General features: G+C 32.5%; 1 protein-coding gene and 1 long non-coding RNA gene across 3 annotated transcripts in view; one reads left to right on the forward strand and one right to left on the reverse strand.

Moving 5' to 3' along the window:
- The window catches only part of LOC107993710 (uncharacterized), a 54,633-nt gene that overhangs the window by 5,556 nt on the left and 32,165 nt on the right, over positions 1-16,912 (forward strand). Inside the window, exon 1 of one of the 2 annotated variants that reach the window (XM_017050277.3) lies at positions 5,524-5,880. The exons of the other annotated variant lie outside the window; for it this stretch is intronic. The gene's annotated coding sequence lies outside the window, so the exon portion shown is untranslated. Of the gene's footprint in view, positions 1-5,523; positions 5,881-16,912 lie in introns of those variants that run through there. 2 annotated transcript variants of the gene reach the window in all.
- LOC107993715 (uncharacterized) lies at positions 14,468-16,856 on the reverse strand. Its single transcript, XR_001765149.3, has 2 exons — positions 16,490-16,856; positions 14,468-15,515 (listed from the first exon to the last, which is right to left on the reverse strand). It is a non-coding gene; the product is annotated as an uncharacterized LOC107993715 (long non-coding RNA).

A 16,912-nucleotide genomic window follows, 5' to 3' on the forward strand; every position in this document is an offset into this window, starting at 1 on the left:
TGTCGGACAAATTCGTTTAAATAGAGAGATCTGGCGTGGATAGAGTTCACACGGAAGAGGCAACCTGTATCACACGACGTGGCTGAGAACAAGTGGGCGACATAGAGTGGAGGACGATGGTATTTGCGTGGCAATAAGGTTATGCTGGAAGAAAGTATGATCGCTAAGGAAATAAAGTTTTGAAGAATATTGAAATAAAATTAATTGTAAGATTTAAGATAATATTAATATATAAATAAGATAAGATTTAATTAAGATTTTATAGAAAAATATAAGTCAATTATTTTATCTGGTAAATTTTTCAAATTTATCATAATTTATAAGGTTTTTTTATAATATTTTAAATTCTTTTTATCATTTTACAATTTTTGATAATACCTGTATGATTTTTAATATAATTTTTTATTGAGATTCTATCTCAAGTTATTATACAACTTTTTGTAGAAATTTGTGTTCTCTTTAATTTAATAATTATTGATATTTTTTTTTATTTCATTCTGTTCATCAACTCTTGTAAATTAAATTCTTTGTTTTCTACAGATATAAAGAATATTTTGGTTATGGATGAGCTGGTTGAATGCAGTTCGTTGAATTAAAATTGAGAATTAAGTTCTGTTGATAATTGGATCTTGTTATGCGTGGTGTTGTACAGAGCACGTGTTAAAGTTTGGAAGCCTTAGATATGAATATTCCGTGGAAAGAAGATGCGAGGTTTACGCTCTATCAGTAAGGGTTGCTTGAACCCTTAATGAGGCATCTGTATTATGTTTCTTGGGGATACTTCTACATGGTGTTAATTCATTCGAGTGACATCTTTGAAGAGTCAATTCTAAAGGCCGAAACGAACATAAAAGTTAATATATAAAAATGAAGCTTATTTATTATTACTATAATATCATCACATATTTAAATTATTTATAATTTTGTTATATTCTACACAATTGTTTTTTATATTTTGAGTCAATTTCTGTAAAAAAATTCTATATTAATAGCATCATTATTAATATAATCAAATATTTAACCTCAATTCTCAATTCTGCGCATAAAGTCAAGGATAGTTTTCAATTATTGCTCAAAATTACAAACGATAATTAAATTGATTTTTAATTATTAAATTAAATATCAACAATTCTAAAACTTGAAACTTAAAGATATCTCAAATTGCAGATATAAAATAGTTACTAATTAGTATCCCAATAACGTATTCTAACTATTCAGGCCAAGCACAAATTGAAAAAAAAGGATAAAAACTGCAACAAATTCAAGAATTATCCTCAACATTTAACTCTAATTACCATTTTCAAAAAATGGTGAATATTCAATCCATGGACTTTGATTAATCAAGAAGCTAATTAAATATTATTAAAAACCTTATCCTAAAGGTGAATAAAAAATGATCTTTTTATAACTAATAAACGATTTTCATAAATCCTGAACGAATCATACGATGCAAGCTCCTCAAAATCCTGTTGAACTTTCAGTTCCTCGGAATAGATTGTTCCGTCGTCGCGTTCACGAAAACGTGCTCGTATGCGGACGGGGATCGATGCTCGTCCAACGAGACGCCATTGAACTTGATTTCCCGACACCAGGTCCCCGTGGTTGCACGTGCAGAAACTCCAAAGGAGAACGGCGTTGCCCTCGACGCTGTCTCACGTATTTCCAGGCCTGGGATTGCATATGGATCTTGAGAACGGGTCGAGTCTCTTGCGGATTTTCAGTCTTTCTTTCCTTTTTTCCCCTCCCCTTCCCTCCTTCTTTTCTCTCTCTCTCTCTTTTTTCTCATCGCGTTCTTCGTTTTACTTCTTCCTTAAAGCACGCATGCTTCTTTGTTATTCGAATCCTGAAATAGTGTACTTTCACTACGATAAACGAATTTACTCTCTGAAAATGTACTCTCGATTGGTGTTCTTCCAACTCGCTGGAAGTTTTGAAAATATTTAATTAATGATAGCGAAGTTTAAGAATGATTTAGCGATCTAATAATTATTTCTATTTAATTAATTATCTTTATTAATTATTCTTTAATTTATAGGCAACATTCATAATTTATAAATTACGAGTTCTATTATATCTTTACCAAGTTCTGTCGTTTATATTTAGAATTCGTTTAAAGCTGTTTTTGTTTTATATCAATAAAATAGCTTGAACGTCATAAAATGAGGAATTAAATTAGCGCATGCAATAATTTATACATTACAAGTTCTATTCATTTGCCGAGTCGTTTGTCGTTTATATTTAGAATTCGTTTAAACCTGTTTTTATTTTATATCGATAAAACAGTTTGAACGTCATAAAATGAAGAATTAAATTAGCGCGCTAAATGATTCATTTTCAAACATTATTATACTCATCTAATCGTGTACGAGATAACCATCGAGATTCTTATCTTCGTGATTAAACGAAAGAAAGATAAAAGATAATTAATTCTATCGCACAATGGAGAGAAATCATTTTACAAGCGGATTTATGCTCGCTAATATAGGAGAATAACGAACAAGAAGGATTATCAATCGCGTGGAAAGTCCGTTCTTCGTTGCTTGTATTGTTTTGCGGTCGCTTGTATCTCTCGCATGTGCATTTATTTTACGTAACCAAGATTTCTATATTGAAATCTAATACGTTGATTATAGTGGATCTAGAACTGGAACTAGCGCGACCACGACTGTACTCCGGTACAGTACGATTCAAAAGTATATCATTACAAAATTTTTCGACAAAATTGATCTGATAATATTTACGTAATTTTCTCTTAAAGATTGAAACAATTTTCGATTCGTATATTGCTCTATCTCTTTTTTAAAAACAAGAATAGATTATTTACTTGTATCAGACGATCACGGGGAGGATTACTCTGCCGAGTGAAGAAGAAAAAGAAAGAGAAGAAAAATGGATGATAATTAATAATCTAAACGGAATCGGGGCACATCCTTTTCCTATAATAAACAACAATGGGAGCACGTTGCTCAGAGGATGTTTACGAGCTTCATAACGTTTCACGTATCTACCCGACTTTTTTAATCCTATTCGCCCACATATTGAATCATACGCGTGAGCAATATCGTTTCCACGCGAAAATTATCTTCAACGTTTTATGTCTCAGCTAACTAATGCTCTTCTAACTCAAATACGCGATATATCTCAAAATTGTCGTTTAGATTAAGATTAAGATTATATATCAAGAAACAAATTCAAAAATATTTATGACATAGATTTTGAAAAATATAAGATTCGTTTATATTCGCATCTCTTTCTACCATCTATACCAACACGAATCTAAGATAATATTAATAAATATACAAATTTTCCCTGGAGATATACCTTTCATCCGACTACACAAAGTATTACGTACCCCTTCAAATTCGTCTTCCTTCAACCTCTTTGCCCCCTCCCCCTCGTTTCTCGGCCAATTCCGCGTCGATCGGCATTCCGCACTACAGTTAGACCGAATCACGGGGGAAGGAAGGGAGAGATGGACAACGAGGTGAGGTGGAAGAAAAAGCGGGCCGGTGTCGTCTCGGCAGGGTCGGCCGACCCACGCTTCTTAAGTCCACAATTGACCGCGCGTGCATCCAATATGGCTGATAAAACCGGATCTCCGCACGAGGGGTTAAGCTGACTGCTGCCATGTACGCAGGCAAAAGCCCGATGCCTAATGTCGTTACTCGTTACGATTCCCTTATATGTAACGCGCCGAGGGATTGAGATAAAGGTTCGTTTACACTAAAGCTGTGGCCGGGTCTCGAGGAGAGACCGTTCACCGTTCCTTTCTTCCACGATCCGCTCAATGATGCCGTTAATGAGAGAAAAATCCTTGTGATGCCGTCGTGATCGAGGGACGGAACGAGCAGTCCTTGCGGGATCCTCCCTCGTGGACAATCGTATGTTTTTACGTTGGATTTCGTATGAAAGGGGCTTTCCCCACCCTTCTGAGAGGATAACCTGATCTTCTTAGTAATCTGAATAATTAAAATTCGCGATTGTGAAAAGTTATTCCTTAAATTTCAAAAAAATGGTGGAAATTTAAAATTGATGGAATAAATATATTCGAATCGAAGATTTTTGTAACTAATTTCCCAAACGTTTTTAAACTTCTATGTCTCGATAAAGTATTTCACAATGAACATTAAAAGAAATATTTCTAAAAGGTGTCAAGCAGGATTTGTCGTTTCCTCACCGGTTCGTTATCTTTCTGGGTCCGCTTGTACAAGTCGAAGTACAAAGGTATGACTAACGCGCGGAATATGTAGAACAGTGTTCGTTATACAATGTACGCGTTGCCTTTAACAGGCGCTGTTCCTTTTGCAATTTGTTAGCGCCCCGCGAAAGTGTCACGTCTTTTCGCGCGCATTTTTCACCGTCGCTGTAAACTTTGCGTGACGCTATTCAAAATATATTCGGCCGCCGCACCAATAGCGAGTTACATCACATTGTGATTGCGATCGACTTTTCTGAGACAATAATATTGTCTTTCGTCATAATAATAAAATATATTGCATGCACATGACATTATATAAAACAAAGAAAAAAGTATGTGTAATACTTGCAATTCTTTTATAAAACAAATAAGAATTTAATAATTTAGATTTACGGTATCGTCATATTTTGTCGTGCTAGTTTTTTAAATAAAATTGTTAAGAATAAGAGAAAATTTAAAAATTTCTTTTGAGAAAGTATGTATGTACATATATTCTACAACTATTTTTAAGAATAAATATAGAGATAGAAAGGATGATAACAATATCAAGTATCTATTCATTTTATCTTTTAATTTAGAAAAACTCGGAATAGTTAAATAAAAGAAAAGAAGAAATAAAGATTTTCATTTGAAATTTTTATTACTGTAATATTGTAAATTATAGAAATAGATAAGTTATTAATTTGTATAGATACAAAAGGAATATATATATTTAAATTCGTTTGTATATAATATAGCATATAGAAATATTTCTTAAGAATATGTTAGTTTCCCATTAGAAAGCTGATAAGATAGCAGTTTTTATCTTTTCTTTATTCCTTTTAAATAATTTTTTGTTGTTCTATATGTATATATATATATATATATTTATTGCAAAATACATTGATTGTATATTAAATCAAATGTATCATATTTAATTAATGATTTAATTTAAATATTTATGTTTACATTTTATATCTTTTTGCATCATGCGTTATCATATAAATGAAATCATCAAAACAGTATGCAATCAGATATATGCAATATATCTGGTAAAAAATTGCAATAAAAATAAGATTTCTAAATACAAAAAACATAAAATATTTCTTTGATTTCTATATATCTATTTTAATATCGTGTATTTTTATTAGAAGTATAAAAATTGAATTTTTAAATATTTGAAAATAATTGAAAATAAATGAAAGTTGAAAGAAGTTTATTAAAGTTAATCTTATAAATTGAGAAAATAACAGTATCTTTCTTAATAATGCAAAGAACGCATAAGATAAGCGTTATTGCACCTTTATACAGCTTATCGCTAGAAGGAACTCTGATTATTTAACGAGATGCGCTATTGTGCATCTTTACAAGGAAAAACAGTGTAGAGGTTAGTTCCATGTGCACCGATGGCGTGCCTAATATGCAACGAGAGTGTGAACAGTGTGAACGAACTCGTAAATCGTCAGCGTCGGGACACTTTTGTCTGCGCGCGCATTAGACGCGCACGCGTCGTCGCGACTACGCGTTTTAATCAGCCACTGCGTGCGGGAACGTCCCGAGGAATTTTATTAACGTTTTTCACGGAGAAGAATAGCTCGTAACTCAACTAACTTAAGAATGTTGTGAACAAAGTTAAGGAGAAGAAAGAAAATATACGCATCAGACTTAATGCAGCTAAGGATTTTCACATTGGTTTACTACTGGTTCGTAAGAAGAATATTTAGTATGTATAGGTTATGGGACGAATTACGATTTTAGATATTGGTTCACGTTGCAATTGTGATATAATTATGATTATTAATAATTAAATTTAAATGATAAAAATAAAATTTAAATCAATAATATAATAATTGTAATAAAATTATTTCAAAATATTTCTCGTACAATTCACAATATTTCTTGATATTTCTCGATAAAACGATCCTATCTTTAAGTGATTTTATTAACTTTTAGGAATACGATCTATCGTCTACCGTTCTGATAATTTAATTCATTGATCGTATTGATAATGGATAAATTTGCCTTAAGGCAAATAATACAATGTATTCTAAATCACTCATGCGATTATAATCACACGTTTGCTTGGCTGCTCGATTTCTTCCTTAATTTATTTGCCACGGTCCGTGATATTTAATTATCACGATGTCATATATTAACGCGAGAAGATGAACATATTGAATTATTCCCGGCCCCTTAATTGTGCGCAATTCATTGTGGATTTCTGCACGTAATACAATTATCCGCAGACATGTTCGGTTTTTGCTGTGATCAAATCTTTTCTCGTATCATTATAATCGATGTCCTATCTTCGTGATTTATGAAATGTATAGAAAAGAAATATATTGGAATAATTAATAATCGGACTAATTCATACAATTGAAAAATTATTTTATTCAATGGAAAATGAATAAAAAATTTGTTTTTATTTTCCTAAAAATCGATATTTTCTTATATATATTATTTATTTTATTTTTATTAAAGAATTTATTATTGATTATAAATAAATAATCATTTTTCTAATCTGCGAAAATTCAAATTAAATTAAAATATGAATAAATTTTTATAATATATAATTAATATATAAAAAGATTAATATTTTTATTTGCAATATTTTTTTTATATATATAAATTGGATTCAATAACTTTCTAAATCAAATGCGTTTGAAGTAGGATGTTAACAATGTGACTCAGAGGATTGAATAAGTTGCATTTTCAAGCTTGTAATCCAAATAATGTGTCTAGATCTGGGAGCGCGTGCGATTGATATTTTAAATGCAAATCAACCCGTTAGTAGTTTCACAGTGGCGAAGGAAAATATAAGTAGCTTATACTTACATACATTAGTTATAACGCTTCCCACGCGTTCTGCTACATTGAATTGTGATAATTAGCCAAGCTATGATAGCGCGTGATCCTTGCCGACAACCGAACAAAGAATTTCTTATTGAAACTATTAGCATATATCTAATGCTCTATATTTTTCAAAATCTCAATGACATAGAAAAGACATTTCAAAGACTGAGATATAATTTAGAAAAAAAGTTTTCTAAAAATCTGTATAATATACAATTATTTTCAAATTTTCAGTTTTCAAAAATTCATGAAATATTTTATTTTAATTTTTAAATATATTAAATAATTTTGAATTCGATTAAAGTTATAAATAAAAATTTGTTTGATATTTCTGGCCTATTTTTATTAAAATAACTTTTTTGTATTTCGAATTTTATTTTGGATCATTTTACGATAGATGATAAATGATTCTAAAATAGAACATCGATATATTCACTTTTAACGTGGCCCAAAAAGGTGACTTATACTCTCGAGAGCGTGTACACGATTAATTTAACAGCCCAGCCAAAAGTGTGACGAGACAAGAATTTCCTTTCGATTAGACTCGCTTTTCGCTTCATGGATTTTAATCTTTCAGAAGCTTTTCAATATTTACGAGTATGTGATTGCATCTTTTTCACGCGATTTCAATCTCAATACTTGCAAAAATGAATATAAATTGAAATAACATAAATTTTCATTAATATAATGTCTAATCTCTTTATCTTTATCTACATATGTTTGTTTTATTTCTAATAATAGATTTTTAATAATTAATTTTTATTCATATTTTTTTTAAAGAAAAAAAAAGAAAATTTTGAGAATGTATGCAAAAATAAAGAAAATAAAATGTACTTACTTATAAAAATGATTAATTTCTTTCTTTTTAGAATTAAGTATAAATAAGAAAACTCTTTATAAGAAGAAAAATTAAAATAGTGTTCAAGAATAAATCTACAAGAATTTTGTATCCAAAATTATACACCTCACCCTATAAAATACACTTAATCCTTTGATTCATTTCTGGTGAATGTTTATGATGATGAATAAGTCTAATTTTTTGCAACTTACCACAGCATTCATTTAAATCTTTTAAATCTTCAGAAATCTCTTTCCGAAACTTTTTTAAAATTAAAAAATGTATGAAAGTAAAATCACAAGAAAGATCTTTCTCTTCTAATACTAATTTTTTAATTTCAAAATTATAAGAAAAATTATTTACAATCAGAGAAATCTTCACAACTTATAATACGAATTCAATAATTTGTATTATTAAAATTAATCGATAAATCTATTTTATAATAATTCTTTTTATTAACGAAATATTATTTCACAGGAATAAGATTAACTTTTTATGATTCTGTTATAAATATTTGGATATACAGCGTAATGTTCTATATATACGTATATATACGTATAAAAATCAGGATTTTCGAGTTAAATGAATTTCTTTGTAAAGTAATGTACAAGCTCTTTTGTGACTGACTCTACATGTATGTATATCTACCGCACGTGACACGGGCCAAATTCGTAATTCCAAGAAAACTCGTTGACTCGGTCAAAGCGTGTTCCGCCAAGAGGCTAAACCGCCGTGTGTGAATTGAAACGATTTCGCGTGACTCTTTTGTCCCGAGGCCTGTCTTTTGTGCCTAGTTGAAATCGTTTCGAATGCGTTCGCGTAGGCGTCACGGGTGTGTTGTCCCGCATGAACGGTTCTAGTTTGTCACCAGCGCCACGACCATTTTTCCCCTATGCGTTTAGTTTGTCCCTGAATGACTGAGGAATGTTTCTAGCATCAAACTTCCGGGTTCGTTGTCGATGAAGATGATCGAGATTGTGTTTCAATCTTGAGAAGTGACGATATTCTTTCGAATGATAGATATTTGTGATCAAATTTGAGATTTAAATCTGTAATTATATTATACTAGGGTTTTTCTTTAGACTGGTAAAATATTTTGTAAAATAGTTGCAAATAAAATTTGTTTTGAATGCCAAATAGCTGCCAAATAGTAGATATTTGAAAGAATGTATATCAATGAATTTTTTGAAGCTTTTTTACAGGTATAAATATATAGAAATCATATTATAAATACGAAAAAACAACAGTGATATTTATTGTTATGATAACAATGACAGTAAAGAAGAAAAATGATGAAATCTTATTCTTCGAATATTTCGAAATGTTAATTTCGAACGGCAATTAATATTTTAGGGATTCTCTGTCATGGTACAAATTAAGTTTTCAGTTTCCGGTGTCATTCGGATGTACAAATGAAGATGAATAATTTTATCGTTTGAGTATTCTTAAAAGATACTAAATAATTTTACTGATGGAATAAAGATAATAAGAATGATGAGAAAACCAGTATGTAAAATAAGGGTGTGTTTTGGGTAAGCTTGTCTAGGAGTGTGAGTTTGAATTCTGATTAGAGGGGGGTTTCCGGTTCTTCTAAGTTTGGCTGAATATATGTTTAATTTATTTGATGTCATATTTTTCTTTTTTCCTTCTATAGAAATTCTAGAGGATGTTTTAAAATATATAGAGATATTAATTTAAAAAAAATTTTGAAAAATTTGTATATTCTTTAAATTCTAAATTTTATTCTATAAAATATAGAATTTTTTCTCTAAACAAAAATATTCATTTCAAATTTTTAATAAATATATTCATTGAATCTTTTTTCATTAATTTTTCACTCATCAATATTATGATATTCTGACATATTATGACACCGTTTTTTTTTAAATATATTTATAACTTTATATTTATTTCTCGAAGATCGAACGATTTCTATGTAAATACACGTTTCATTTCATGAGTTAGTCGGAGGGCGAAGCAATCAAAATACGTATGCCGGATTCAGTTTAAAAAAAAAATATTATTTAATACCGCGTGGGCAATGAGGTGGTGCATAGCATGGTGTGTTGCTTTTATCTCGAGGATTATATGGGTGGAAAGTGGGCACAACGAGAAAAACTGTCATTTGACGGCTGGCCAATGGGCTTGGCAGGCAATACGCGATGTGTTACATTTAAGAAGTTGATAAAATAAACTCAAATAGAACGGCTTCCTTGATGTTTCCTCTACACTGATGTTTATAATAGTATTGTTTCAAAATTGTTCGCATTTGAATTAATGTTCGATTGTTCAGAATGAAAACAATATTTATTTCGTAGATTAGAATTAGCAAACATCGAGCAACTTAAATTTTTCTTAATTAAAATGAGAAATGATTGATAATAATTTTTCAAATTACACATAATACATTTACATAATTTCAAAATTAACACGAGTTACAGACAAACATTGACAACGTTTCACTACAAGTTACTAAACTCGATCTTAACGATAATATCACTAGCAATAGTACAATAACAGTAATAATAAATTCCCACATTTTTCACAAAGTTACTAGCCTCGACAAACTCACTAGATTTCTCAAATCCAATTATCGATAACATTGCTAAAACTGATACTTCCAAAGATTCTAAAATTAAAAACTGTACCCTAAAGAAACTCGAAACATTTTTACAAACTACAAAAGAAAATATTTCACGTAGAAACGTGGACGATTTTTCCCTGTACTTTCATCGATCTGTCTTGTCACGTTTACAACGAAATCCGAGAGGGGTACGTGTGTCGTACCTCCACTATTAATAGTTTAGAATATATGTCGAGCCCGTACCGGCCTAGTTAATCCGCGAATACCGCTCCGTCCAAAGCGCAACAATGGAATATTACATTTTATTAGAGATTCGCGTGTCTCTTGGTATCCTTCGTTCTCCCAACTTCCTTTTGTTTTGAGCGAGCGTTGCACGAGAATCTAACGTACGGATGTCGACGACGTCACGCTGCGACGATGCAATTAGTGTCGTGTTAGCGAAAGTCTGAACGCTATGCGTTCCCGTGGATTTCGCGTTCCTCGCGAGAGGAGGGGTATTAATCATAATTTTCATTTCTCGAGCCGACCATTAACCCTTACTCGGCTCTTACGTCGAATTAAATTTAACCTGTCTGCTATGCTGCTCGAAAGGTTTTTTTTTCTCTCCTCTCCTTTTATTTCTGGATTATGGTTTCGCTTTGCGTTTTTTCTTCTTCTTCTTCTTCTAGAAACGTGTCGTTTAGAGAGGTTGGCTATTGTGATATCGCGTTACGGGTATAATGATACGCTTCGCGTAATTTCATTGTGATGGATGAACGTGTTACGAGAGTAAAACTTTTCTGAAGAATGGAGCGTATGTTAATCCTATAATTAGGATCCAGCTTTGAACTTTGTATTAATTGGAGAGGTATAAGCGGTGAAACATATCGAGAAAACTATCGATGCGGGGTGACGAGAGAAATTTAATCTTTCTCTCGAGAGAAGGTGAATTTTAACAGAATAGAGAATAACGATTTTGAAATTACGATTTTTAAAAAAATACTATATAAAAGAAAAATCTTGTATCTTTCTGAATCATTAATATAATATAATATAATGAAAAGAAATAGATGGAAACAAATCATCATAATCATTTTTTACCAACGGTTGAGCACCATCGCCTCCCGCAAGAACCGACCATTCCAAGCCAACGCAATAATAATAACTCTGACCTCAGAACAAGAACAAGAACAGGAAAAAGAAACAAAGAAGTGAGAAAGAAGGAAAGAAGGGGGAAAAAGTCTAGAAACAAAGAAAAAGAAGTCCAGAAATAGAAGCGTTTACGTAACGCTCGTTTTCCAACCGAGTTTTAAACTGGCACACCGCGCAAGGGTTGAAAACCTTCCTTTTCCTTCGCGTCGGAGAAATCAATCCGAGAAGCGTGCGCCCGTATCCGGGGCAACTATTTTTTTCCCCGCGGCCCCGATGGCTTTTCCAGGAAACCGCATACCGAGCCGCACGATTTCCTGCGACAGAGAGAACCCGGAGAAGGATTCGACGAGCAGAGGCGAGAAGATTCTTCGATCCTACTGTGTTGTACGCTAAGCGCGGCCGATCGAGCAGATTTAGTAGCCGCGTCTAACGGTTCGCCGAGGTTCTCTCCAGCTCCTCTCCTCTTAGGTTTACCAGCAACACACACGGCCACCAACCAGCAATACAATCGGCCGCCGGCAGCCCACCGGCGCCTTTCCTGTTTGTTCCTAGGGTTCTTCGATACGTACTTCTCTCTCTCTCTCGCTCTCTCTCTCTCTCTCTCTCTCTCTCTCTCTCTCATTGTTCATCTCGGTTGGTTCGGTCATGTTTGTAGTCTCCTCGAATGCGAGTGCAGTGACCCATCGAGGATGCTTGGCTTTTGCAAAGGATGCTTGTATTTTTCAGGAGGAGGAAGGATGCTTTATACGCCTTTCGAAAGGTACTCGAATTTCCTGAAGGAAAACTTACTTGGCTTACTTACTTTTTGCTCAGGGAGATGTTTGGATTTTTAGGGAAGAATGTTGTCTGGAAATTTTTTTTTTCTATCCGGAAGAGCGGTCCGGAAGGGTTTTCAAGCAGAGGATGATTCAAGTTTTATTGTGTTTTAATATATAATATTTTATAGTGGAAAATGGTCAAATTTTGATAGTGAAATTCTCGATGAATAAATTGATGGAAAATTGAAAAATTCACGAATAAAGGATATATTAACTTGATTAAATTGTTTCGTGAATCATACGGAACAATGAAGAATCCTCGCAATTCCCTCTATATTGCGCAATTGATCGTTATCAGAATGGATTCCAACGAAGTTAGAGATTAGAAATTAGTCCATCTACCGGAAATAGGCCGATATTCCCCGGAAGAGACTTGCCAGCTTGCTTCAGCCACAAATATACTGTTCAAAAATAAAATATTATTTCATTACGTATATCCGTACACGAATAAATTGTACAAAATATAACGAAAACTAAAACATTAGAAATTGTTCGTTAAAATAATTGCGAAATAACGATGAAAGGGAAATAATTGGAAAGTGGGATGAAATACCAATTTTTTTTTTTTCGTTTAAAGGAAAATTTACATAGAACGAGGGAAATATTTTGTATTGGTCGTTCGATATTTGTTATCAGATTGGGCGGCACGTGCACCTTTGACCAACGATTTCTCTCCTCGAGATCGGTATTTTGAGTTGCGTGGCACGTGGGAGGCGAAATATACCCGCGATCTTAGGCGAGCATAGAGTGGCGTAACCAGTAAACAAACTCGGAAAAGAAGGACACCCTGGGACGAGAGGGAATAAACCTGTTCGGTTAACTTGTTATCGGCGAAACGCGAAACTAGTTATTAAAAGCGATCGTTTTATACTACGGAGATGAGAAGCGCGTTAAGGTTACAAGAAGCTTGTATCGTTGCTCCGCTATTTTTTTTTCTTCTTCTTCTTTATGAATTCCTTTCGACTTGTGGAATCTCGTTCCCTCGATCCAGTCACCGATAGATACGTTAAAATTTTATCGGCTCTTTCCAATGATGATAAACACACTGTAATTATCGCTGTTTATAAACATTCTAATATTTTGCGATTTTTCTTCCTATACCATTGAATGATTCTTCTTTTTTAGAAAAGACAAGTGAAAGCAAATGTAAAAAATAACCGAAATTTTGCTTATTGAAGGGATATATATTAAAAGAGAATTAATCCGTCTAGGAAAAATAAATAAAATATAAGAAAAGATAAGGAAAAAGGTTAAAAAGCATCAAATCTACTTCATCCCCTTGAACGAAATCGAAAGAGACAGAAAAGTTTTCAGAATCGGTTTAATAAAATTCCCTAAAAAATAAGACGTGAAAAATTCCAAAGAAAAGAAAAGAAAATCCATAAAAATCTGTCGAACGAAAGGGAAAAATCGTATCGATCTCGATCTCTGACGCAAGAGATCGTGTGGGTGCGACGACAGGAGCAGCTGATCCTCGAGAATCGCGAACGTGTTCGAGAAGTCATCGAAGGGAAGAAGGGAGAGAAAGAAAGAAACAACTCGTGGCGTGGACTCGTTCGTTCGAAGAGGGACCGGTTCTGCTCGTAGTTCTGAGCGGAGACAGAAAAGTGCCGCGGCGAAACGAGACCGCACCCCGTGACTCCGCGGTGGTATTCCTGTACCACGTGAACCTTATGCGAGACAGAAACGGTGCACAAGGCTTAGAAGTCTCCCGCACTGGTACCATCCTCAGTATTTATCGTGCTGTCCTGATGGCGACGCCTATCTCCACACGTCTCCTCTCCTCTGTTACCGGTTTCTCTGGACGCCATTGATCGTCTGAATCGTCTGAAACGCGAAGAATCGTTCAAATGTGTAAGATAGAGGTAATGAGGAAAATCGTGGGTGTTTTCTTCTCTCTTTTTTTTTTCTATTACAACTTTTGATTTTATAAAAATTCAGTAAATCGAGGAAACAGATAATTTTGAACATCGAGGACGAGGATCGTGAAGGTAATATTTTCCACATTTAGAATATTATTGAGGTTTAATAATGTAGTTGTTGATTAATTAAAAATTAAATAACCACTTGAAATATATATATGTTGTTATACAAGTATCTTTTCAAGGTATCATGCAAATTTCTCACGACAATTCCTCGTGTGTAATTGTCTCTGCATCGAGAGGACGGATGACGGAATTATGTTAATCGTTCAATGATATAATTCGCGGTATAAGGATAGATCGTGGGCGATCCCCCTCCAGGGCGTCGTTTCTTCGACCATCGTGAACTTATTTTTCGCCTCGTTCCTTATTTCATCGAGATTTTATTATTATTATCATGGCCGAAGCTCGCGTCCTCGATGAATATTCATAGCTAGCGGGGTTGAACTTCGTCGGAGGATGATAAACATCGGGCCTTATGTTTCATTCATACTGGTCTCGCATTGCCGGACATAATGAGCCGGTAGAATGAGAAATTAGCTGCGTGCATACGATTTTAATATACTGTTCATTGTTACGCTCGATTGGACGCTTGGAAAACAATTCTCTCGTTCGTCCGATCGTTAATTGATATTTGTATACGTTAAAACATCAATGCATTCAAAGGGTAGAGTTTGATTTATAAGCGTCGAAATTCAAACGGTGTGTATATCGTTGAAACCTTTGATTGTTGGCACTTTCACAAAAAGATTGAAAAATGATGCTGAATTTCGTAAAATGAATATATTCGTAAAAAATAAAAATGTCGGAGAAGCTTGAGAAACAGTTACGACAGAAAGGGAGAAAGTGCTTTTAGCGCGGTGAAAATTGCGATTGTTTGCAAATTAATTTCGTTCCATTATACTGCATCGTATCGATACCGATGAAAAATCGTAATTCTAAAGGCGAACAATTCTTACACTTGGAAAAAAGAGAACGTTAGCTTCTGTGATTCGCAAGTTCGATGAACTTAATGTTTTCTATGGATTTTTATTATACATGATATGTAATTAGCATGAACGTTTTAATATTACATGCAAATTATGGCGATTATAGTTTGCGTCGAAGATTTCAATCCCTTGAGATAATAGTTGATTTCCCCATCACGCAGAACAATTTTTCCACTATGCGACATTCCTTAGTATACTCCTTCCTAAGAAGGAGAAAAAAAGAGATATTATTTTGTTATCTATAATTAAGAAACAAAGAATTATACAACTTATATCAAATTCTATTTTATTGATGTTAAATTTTATTTAAAATTCTATTAATAATAATTCTATAATCATTTCCATATATATTTAGTAAATATATTAGTGTCCCAATAATAGACATATTTTTATTTCCATAGTAAAATTTTTATATTGATTATATTGATTATTCAAATAAATTGGTAATCAGATATAAATTTTACTTTCCAATTAAAAATGGCACTAAATTAAAAGATTTTGATAATGTATTGATAAATATTAATATGCATATTTTCAAATATTTCTAACTTATTTTATATTTGCGTTTTTTTCAGTATTATTTTAATTCTATTACGTTATGAATATATATATATTTAACGTGAAACTAATTATACTACTATTAATAAGATTGCAGAAGTCATTTTTGGCAAGAAAAGTATACAATGCTTAAAATTGCTATGAAACAAAAATTGTTGATACTTAAACATCAACGTATGATTTCACAAAACATATTAGGCCAGATTTAGTAACGAAAATAATCTTACAACAGAACAGAAAGTTCAGCATGTGGCATGTATACCGCATGATAGGCAATGTGGCTAAATCTCTAAACTTTATTTTTTAAACATCCTGTATGTGTAATTAATTCTGTCTAATTAAATATTCAATTAAATAAAACCAAATGAAATAAAACTTCATGAAAAGATAAGAAAAATAAATTTTCAAAAACTTATTACATTACAAACAAATGATATTTAAACATAATGAATATTTCAAAGATTTAAAAATTTTAACTTTTAAAAATCTTTACAACATTATATGAATAATTTTTGGATAAAATATCCATACGTATAATAATAGATTAAAATCAGATTAATAACATTATTGGGATAAAATTTTATAGGTTAGTTATGTAATTATATATAAATGTACTCACAGATTCATTAATACCACTGAAAAAACCACTTTTTTTTATTATTATTTTTATATTTTTATTTCATTATTAGTTCATTTTTTTCTTCTTTTTTTTAATTTTTGTCACGTAAGTAATGTTGTATACGATTAATCGAACACGAGAGTCATTGCCAGTTTGCAATATCGAATAGCTTGGTGTTCGGTATCGTTAGACAGTCCCTGTTCGTTCAAATTTAATACCGACTTAGTATTAGGTCATTACTAAACACGTCTGTCTTTTTTCTTTCCCTTTATGACATTATGACGACAACTTCAACTACGAATACGACAACCACTTTCACGCGCGCATATATTACACACTGGTCAGAAAGCCGCGTTGTAAACAGAACATAAGTTTCGCAATCGACAACTAAAGACAAGATATCGTATGTGTTATTGAGAATTT

This window comes from Apis cerana, linkage group LG7, assembly GCF_029169275.1.
Source record: "Apis cerana isolate GH-2021 linkage group LG7, AcerK_1.0, whole genome shotgun sequence".
In the NCBI taxonomy this organism is placed as follows: domain Eukaryota; kingdom Metazoa; phylum Arthropoda; class Insecta; order Hymenoptera; family Apidae; genus Apis; species Apis cerana.